This window comes from Callospermophilus lateralis, chromosome 1, assembly GCF_048772815.1.
Source record: "Callospermophilus lateralis isolate mCalLat2 chromosome 1, mCalLat2.hap1, whole genome shotgun sequence".
In the NCBI taxonomy this organism is placed as follows: Eukaryota; Metazoa; Chordata; class Mammalia; order Rodentia; family Sciuridae; genus Callospermophilus; species Callospermophilus lateralis.
The window spans coordinates 167,625,564-167,634,303 of NC_135305.1; the positions used below are offsets into that span (position 1 = coordinate 167,625,564).

Consider the following 8,740-nt stretch of genomic DNA (forward strand, 5'->3'; position numbering starts at 1 on the left):
AAACTCGTTGGATCCTTCAGTTAACTCCAACAGGTGCCTGTAGAGGCTTCTTGGGTTTTTGCAATGGTCACTCCGACCAGGGCCATTAATGGAACTCTCCATTCCTCCAGTCACTTTCCCCCATCCGGGCGATTCTGCAGATTTAGCTTCAAGGGAAACTCAGCCAACTGTCCTCTCTCCTGAGGACCCAAAGCTCAGGGGTTGCTTCAGCTCATTTCTTCCACAGAGATGCAGATGGGTGTTTAGATAATTGATATTGAGTAGCATTACTAAAGTGGAGCTAAGTGCTGTAGATCCAGAGCACACACACATTGATTTGAATTAGGAAATGATGCTACATTTGGAAAAGTTTTTTTTTGGGGGGGGGGGGAGGGAGGTCAAATCATTTTATTGAGGGGGTTGGAGGTTAAAGAGTACTGAAGCGCTGAAATTAACGTTTAAATCTGACAAATCACATTGTATACGACGATACAACTTCTGCCCAGCTCTTTTTCTCTCATGGGGCACTTTCCCTTTGAGTCCAGCTGTAAGTCAACATTTATAGCAGCTCAATTCACAATAGGTGAACTATGGAACCAACCCAGGTGCCCTTCAACAGATGAATGGATAAAGAAAATGTGGTACATATACATAGTAGAATATTACTCAGCCATAAAAAAGAATGAAATGATGGCATTTGCCGGTAAAGAGATGGAACTGGAGACTATCATGCTAAGTGAAATAAGCCAGTCCCCCAAAAACAAACGAATGAGAAGTTATACTCCATGTATGTATGATATGTCACAATACACTCTTCTGTCATGTACAACCAAGAAGAACAACAGAAATCCAGCTGTAAGGAGCCTATTCTAGTGAGGCTTCTTATCAAGGGCCAGCACTGACCACCAGACATGCGAGTAAAGAAGCCCGTGGAAGATTCTAGCTCCCGGTTTTCCGTCTCCCTTCCGAGGCACCGGACACTGTAGAACAGAGCTGAGCTGTACTGAATTCTACCCTGCTTGAATTTCTAGCCCACAAAAATTCTAAGACATAACAAATGATTTCTACTGTTGGACAGCACCAAGTTTTCAGCTGGTTGGTGATGTCACCAGAGTAACAGGAACATTGGTTTTCGCTTACGCTCTGGAGCTCAGACCTGCTCTTCGTAGCTCTCCATCCACACCTTTGTTCTGATCCACTCTCGGCTATCACCAAGCCTGAGTTTGTCATGAGGGAAATTCTGCATAGTTTTTTCTTGATCAGTTCACTCTGGGGAATTATTCCCATTAGACTTTCTATCGTTGAAGTCTTTACATTTTCCTCAATTTTTCACAAGTTTTTTTGTTGGAGAATAAGAAGAGGCCGCCTCAAAGCCTGTGAACAAAACGCCATTTGAATCCGCACACGAAATCGGCCTCTTTTAGGAAATCTGTAGCCATTCCTTCAACAATTCTTGACTGTGGAGTTATTTGAACAAGTGCTGGGTTCTGTGCAGGTGAGTTTGTTCAAGCCAGACATAGTATGCAATAATTTTCTTCAAAAAAAAAAAAAAAAATGAGCCGGGTGTGTTTATAGTCCAGGCTGCCTGTAATCCCCTGGGAGACTGAGGCAGGAGGATTGCAAGTTCAAAGGCAGCCTCAGTAAAAGTGAGGTGGTAAGCAACTCAATGAGACCCTGTCTCTAAATAATATATAAAATAGGGCTGGGGATGTGGCTCAGTGGCCAAATGCTCCTGAGTTCAGTCTCTGGTACCCCCCCCGCCCAAAAAAAAAAAGAAAGAAACTGTATTTTATGTATATATGTAGTACCAGGGATTAAACCAAGGACATTTAACCACTTAACCACATCCACAGCTATTTTTATTTTTTTATTTTGAGACAGGGCCTTGCTAAGTTAATGAAGGTGGCTTTGAACTTGTGATCCTCCTGCCTCAGCCTCCTGAGTCACTGGGATTATAGACGTGTGCCACTGTGTCTGGCTGACTGTATTTTAGGACATCATCACTATGCCAACTCTATGTTCCAAAATGGTTTTCAGTTCCACACGAGCTTACCAAAAGTTGTCTCTTCCCACCAACAGGCAGAGTCTGTTTTTGTTATGGAATCAAGCAACTGGTAACATGTACCCTGTTGAGTTTCACAATGGTTGTGGATTCCTATGTGCCTCCTTTTATTACTATCCCCCACTCCCCACCCTCACCTCCTTTTTAAAAATGGTTCTGTAGCCATTGCCCTATGCCTGGGCCAACATTATATGTCGTCTGTGGAGGGAGAAGGCAAATTTTTTCTTGAGTTGACATATCTTGAGATTGTAGGAGCTGTTTCGTGAAACTCTATAGAGGAATCAAAAATCCCAAGGTGTTTCAATTGCATGATTCCAGGATGATCTCCAGGACGAGACCCTAGGCCATGAGCCCATGGGACAGCCATGGGAATAGAAAGGCTTTTTTGCATATGAGAAGGATATGAATTACTATGGCCAGAGGTAGACTATAGCCAAATGTCCTTTCTGAAAATAGTCACAGCACTATTGTCCCATGTGCTTTTCCAGATCCTTGCCACTTCCCATCAGGAGGAGGAGTCTACTTTTTCTCCCTTTGGGAAACTTGAGAAGAGTAGCACCCATTGAAAGCAAAGATGAACTGTTGTTAAAGCACTTCAAACAATGCCAAGATAAACAGGGATGTTTATGAAAAGAAGGTCTCAATGTCATAAACATATGAATCCTCCCTAAATCAATAAATTAGTTTATGGTAACACACAGGATTTTTCATGGAACTGGCCAAGCTGATCTTATCATTCATTTAGAAAAAGAAAAAAGAAAAAACTCTGAGAAACCAAGGCAGTTAGGATTAAAGTGGGAAGTGTAGGGAGATATTTGCATTGGGATATATCAAAATTATAAAACTTTAGTCATTGAATTATTGTGCAGTGGATACTTGGTCAGATAGACAGGCAAACAAAACAGTCTAGAATGTCCAAAGATATGGCCTCATAAACATGCCTAATTTACAGCAGTACAAAATTGATGGTCTTTTCAAATGGTGCTGGCACACTTGAGTGTCCATAGAGAAAAAAATGAACTCATCCCTTCTCTTTTCTATCTCCAGGTAGACTTTTTTTTTGGACTGGGGATTAAACCCAGGAGTGTTTAACCACTGAGCCACAACCTCAGCTCTTTTTTATATTTTATTTAGAGACAGGGTATTGCTGAGTGGCTTAGGGTCTCACTAAGTTGCTGAGGCTGGCTTTGAACTTGTGGTCCTCCTGCCTCAGCCTCCCAAGCTGTTGGGATTACAGGTGTGCACCACTGCACCTGGCACCAGGTAGATTTTATACCTGTAGGTAACACTATAAAACTGACAAAATAATTCATGAAGATATCTGTTGACCATTTTTTTTTTTTTTTTTTTTTTTTTTTTTTTTTGGTGGTGGTGCTGGGGATTGAACCCAGGGCCTTGTGCATGTGAGGCAAGTACTCTACCAACTGAGCTATATCCCCAGCCTCAGCATGAAGATATCTGGATGACTCCAGGGTAAGGAAAGATTCCCTAAACAATACACAAAATTAACTTACTACATAGAAAATGATTGATCAAATTGACTACATTAAAATTCATCCAAGAACACCAAAAATCAGGTTCAAAAAAATCACTAAGGGAAATATTTGCAATGTATATAAACCCACCAAGGATTAGTATCATTCATATATATATATATATAAATTTTATATATATATATATATATATATATATATATATATATATATATATATATCTCCAGGGATTAAACCAAAGACACTTAGCCACATCCCCAGATATTTTTATTTTTCATTTTGATATAGGACCTCACTAAGTTGCTGGGGCTGGCTTTGAACTTGTGATCCTCCTGCCTCAGTTTATATATAATATATAAAATCTTATTTTTTAAGAAAAAACTTTCTTAATAATTAGGAAAATGCAAATTACAACCAGAATAAAACACTGTTCACAGCCTTCCGATTGGCAAAAAATATATATATTAGTGTATCCATACCAAATGTGGGAGAAAGAGAAATTTCAAACATGCTGATGCAATTCTAAATGGGTCTGCGCAGAGTCGACTGGCGATCTTTAATGAAATTGAAGCCACACATAGTATATCATCCAGCATTTCCACCTACAGGCCTATATTTTACAACAAGTTTTTTGCACATATGTATAAAAAAACATGTCCAAGAATATTTGTAGAAACATCATTTGTTCTCAGAAAACACGGGAAACAACTTAAGTGCTCATAAACTGGAAAATGGAAAAACAAATTGCGGTTTATTCCTACAATGGAATGTTTTATTGCTGTTGCAAGTGAGCTAGATTCAGCAGGCATACAGGGATAAATCTCTAAATGGCGATATTAAGTACAAAATCAAGTTGTGGGATATGCACGGCGATCCACTTACATAAAGCTGAAAAAAACATGCAAAAATGATAATGTAGTTTAGGATCCTGCATGTATCGTAAAAATATTAAAATATTCTTGGGAATGATGATAAAAAAAAAACCCAGGATAAAAATAAAATCCACATCTGGAGAAGGAGAAGAAGAGAAATAGAGGTAGTCAGTATTTGGGGCATATTTGTGATTTATTTCTTTAAAAGGAAAAAAGGGGGCTCTGGCAAAGAGTTAAGATTTCATAAAGCCTTGCTGGGGTTGATGGGCACTTGATGTATCATTTTCTGGGCTTTTCTGTCGACATACTTTTTAAAAGCTTAATGAAAATCAGAAGCCTGGAGGAGTCCGCATGGTCTGTTGTCTTATTTGTGGATCTAGCCTGACATTTTGTTGAACAACCTCTGCAGAGAATGGTCTAAAACTATGTATGGAATTCTTTTCATATTGCTTTCTGACGTGAGTCTACACATTTTCAGCCAAGCCCTTGGTTTGAAGCAAAATGAGCCATCGATTATTGTCACTTTCCTAGCAGAGGGGTTTCTTTTAGATTTATCATAAGAAAACCTACATACAACCAGTCCAATCTAAGGAAGAAGGGGAAGTCATAATCAAATTCCTGTCCACCCCCCGCCCAAGTGATCTAAGGACCAGAAAGAAAAGCAAATCCACTGTGGTCAGCATATCCACTGTGGTCACTAAAGCCAACATTAAACATTAAATTTCAATTTTCCAGGATGAGACCGAATCATCAAAGCTGGAAACTGAGGCTGGCACTAGGAGTCTGCAAAATCTGTTGGTGATTTAGAAGTTTTGAAGAGGTCAACCCCTCTCCGCACCTGCCTCTGGATTCTCCTTGGGTTCTAACAGCGAGTTAGCCGGGATTGCATTTGAAAACAGGAAATAATAGTGAGTAGGTAGCCTTGTTTTATGTTTATTTTTCCTTGGTTTTTTTTTTTTTTTTGCTTCATTATTATAATTTTTAGATTAAAAACCATAAGATATGTTCTTTGGAAGTAGCCCCTAAAAACTGATCCTCAGAAAAGGATTTAAGTGAAAGCAATTGATTGGAAGAGGAAATCCCTGGCAGAGCAGGGAGGGAGGGGGGAAAATGAGACCCCTCAAGGAAAGAAAAGGTATGTTAAGGAGCAAATTGCTGCTGTGGGTGCTGGGGTTTAATTTTGCTGCAGACTTTTTTGAGAGACTTCATAGAACAACCCTCAACATGGGCCCTATGAAACCTAAGGAAGTGTGGGCCTTTATCCACCAACTCCTGGGTTTTTAAATTCTATTTTATTTTTAGTGCATTGAGCTATACATAACAGTGGATATTATGGTTTAGATATGAGGCATCCCCCAAAAACCAATGTGTGAGACAAGACAGGAATGATCCGAGATAACATGATTAGATGATAAGAATGTTAACCTAATTAATGGGTGGATCCATTGGATGGATAATAATTTGAATGGATTGAAGGGTGGTAACTGTAGGCAGGTCCAGTGTGGCAGGAAGAAGTAGGTCAATGGGGGTTGGGGGTTTATATTTTGTCCCTGGTGAGCAAGAAGAGAGGGCTGGTGTTCCCCTACCCCTCTGCTTCCTGACCCCTGCCAGGAACTGGGCCCTTCCCCATGATAATCTTTTGTTCTTGTTGTTGTTGTTTATAGATATACATGACAGTGGGGTGTATTTTGACATATTATGCACACATGGAGTCTAACTCCCCATTCTTGTGGTTGGACATGATGTGGGGTTTCCCTGGTCGTGTGTTCATATATGAACAGAGGAAAGTTCTGTCCCATTCACTCCACTGTCTTTCCTGTTCCCTTCCCTCTCCCTTCCCTTCCTTCCCCTTTGTCTAATACACTGAACTTCTATTCTTCCCTTCCCTACCCTCTCTTGTCATGGATCAGCTTACATCTAATATATATCAGAGAGAATATTCGGCCTTTGGTTTTTTGGGGGACTGGCTTATTTCATGTCACCTTGGGCCCTAGCATTGGAGTTGGCCATCCATGGACTGAACCTCTGAAACCATAAGCCAAAATGCGTATTTTTCTCTCTGAGTTGTTTGTTGTCAGGTATATTGGTCACAGCAGCGTAAAGCTGACTGACACAGTGGGGTTCGCTTTGACATATTCACAAATGACTGTAACAGCTTTCTCTATTTTAATCCCCAGACCTGCCTCTTCCTTCTCTCCCTCCCTCCCCCGATCCCTTTCCTGCGCTCTGTTGGGGAGGAACTGGGTTTGTTCTTGGGTGAAATAACTCTTCACACCTCAGACCTGGTCCTCCTGTGTGCAGGTCAAGAAAGATCTTGTGGCCCAGAAGGCTCTTTCTGAGTTCAGAAGCCAGCTGCAATGCATGCACACTGCACAAATTTCAGATGACATCCAACTTGGGCCAGGAGGATCTGCCTGCAGCATCTGCCAAAGATATCTACAGTAGTACTGCCTCATGCTTTCCAGTGCATGGGACAAGAACAACCACTGGTTCAGGTGACTCTTTTAGATGGTCTTGGGTCATGCATGGCACTAAATAACAGTGAATCGCTGAGAGAGTCCTGCCATTCTTGCCTCTTACTCTAGCCTGACTACTCAAGGGACAGGTCTCACTTTGGTATTAATTATGACTTTAATACACCTCCGATCCCTGCTGGCTTCCAGTGTAGCAGAGACAGCCTCAGGCAGAGAACACTGACCCGCAGCCCCACCTGGCTGAAGTGTGCTGAAACTGTCCTCTTTTCAGTGTATTTTTAAAAATTCATTTAATATAAGGATTTTTATTTATTTATTTATTTTAAAAATTTGTTTTTGTGGTACTGGGGTTGGAACCCAGGGTCTCATGCATGCTAGGCAAGCACTGTATCACTGAGCTACATCCCCAGCATGTATTTATTTTTATAATCACCTTCAACTTTGGAAAGTGCCACTAGTTTTGTTTTTCCACATTTGGGGGGTGCGGGGGTACCAGGGATTGAACTCAGGGCACTTGACCACTGAGCCACCTCCCCAGCCCTATTTTGTATTTTATTTAGAGACAGGGTCTCACTGAGTTGCTTAGGGCCTCACTTTTGCTGAGGCTGGCTTTGAACTCACGATCCTCCTGCCCCAGCCTCCCGAGCCTTGGAATCACAGGCATGGGCCACTGTATTTTTTTTTGTTGGTGTTTTATTTTTATACATGATGGTGGGATTTGCTGTTACATATCCATGTGTGCATGCAATATAACAATACGATTTGGCCAATATCATTCCTCAGTATTTCCCTTTTCCCTCCCCTCCTCCCTCCCCCATCTCTTTTCTCTATTCTACTGATCTCCCTTTGATTTTCATGAGACCCCCCCCCTCATTTTTTTCCCTTTTCTTCTCTTGCATCAACAAAGGATTCTCAAGTAGGAGTTCCAGGAGATGAAGGAAAAAACACAGAGACTAAAAAGACACAAAGATGATTTCACAAAAAGCTGGGGCCAGGTGGGAAAACTGCACTCTGATGGAGTTGAACTCAGAACCCAGAACTAGCTCCACACGTTTATGACATAGGGTCTCATAATCAGGAGGTCAAATCCTAAGGGCATTGTAAATTGTTCAAGGTTTGCAAGTTGTCAGAGGCTTCTCTGGGCACTAAAAAGTTACTAGAGACATTTTAAACTATCCTACTTCTGCAGTGCTAGGAGCATTCTGCTATTATCCTGCAGAATATATCCAGGACACCCATTGTCCTGAGACGTCTAATAACTATTACATCAGAGCAGAGAGTCAAGGCTGATAACATCCTCACCTTGGGCAAGGAATGTTTCCAGGGCTTGGCTTTGCTGATGCTGCAAGAGCAGCTAAGGACTGGGGGCTCATCTGCTCTCCACACTCTCTAGTTTCCAATTATGGGAGAAAGATATGAACTTTACCTTCTGAGTTCAGCTTATTTTGCTTAACATAGTTCCATTTATTTTCTTGCGATAATAATATTTTCATTTTTCTTTATGGCCAAGTAGAACTCCATTGAATCTATACCACATCTTCTTAACACAATAGCTAAACTATGGAACCAACCTAGGTGCCTTTCAACAGAAGAATGGATAAAGAAATTGTGGTATACATACACAATGTGGAATATTACTCTGCCATAAAGAAGAATGGATGGAGCTGAAGAATATCATACTAAGTGAAATAAACCAATCCCAATACCCATTGATGAGCATCCATTGATGGGCATGTAGGCTCCATAGTTTGGCTATTGTGAATTGTGCTATTGTGAATAGCAAGCAGTGGTATAGCTGTCATACTAGTCCAGGCCTCATCTTGTGAGGACCATGCATACTGAGCTTCAGTTCCTATAAAA

At 41.0% G+C, this 8,740-nt stretch overlaps 1 non-coding gene across 1 annotated transcript; it reads right to left on the reverse strand.

The window, feature by feature from the left end:
* Window positions 1-3,407: 3,407 nt before the first annotated feature.
* Trnav-cac (transfer RNA valine (anticodon CAC)) lies at window positions 3,408-3,480 on the reverse strand. The gene has a single exon. It is a non-coding gene; the product is annotated as a tRNA-Val (tRNA).
* Window positions 3,481-8,740: the final 5,260 nt, after the last annotated feature.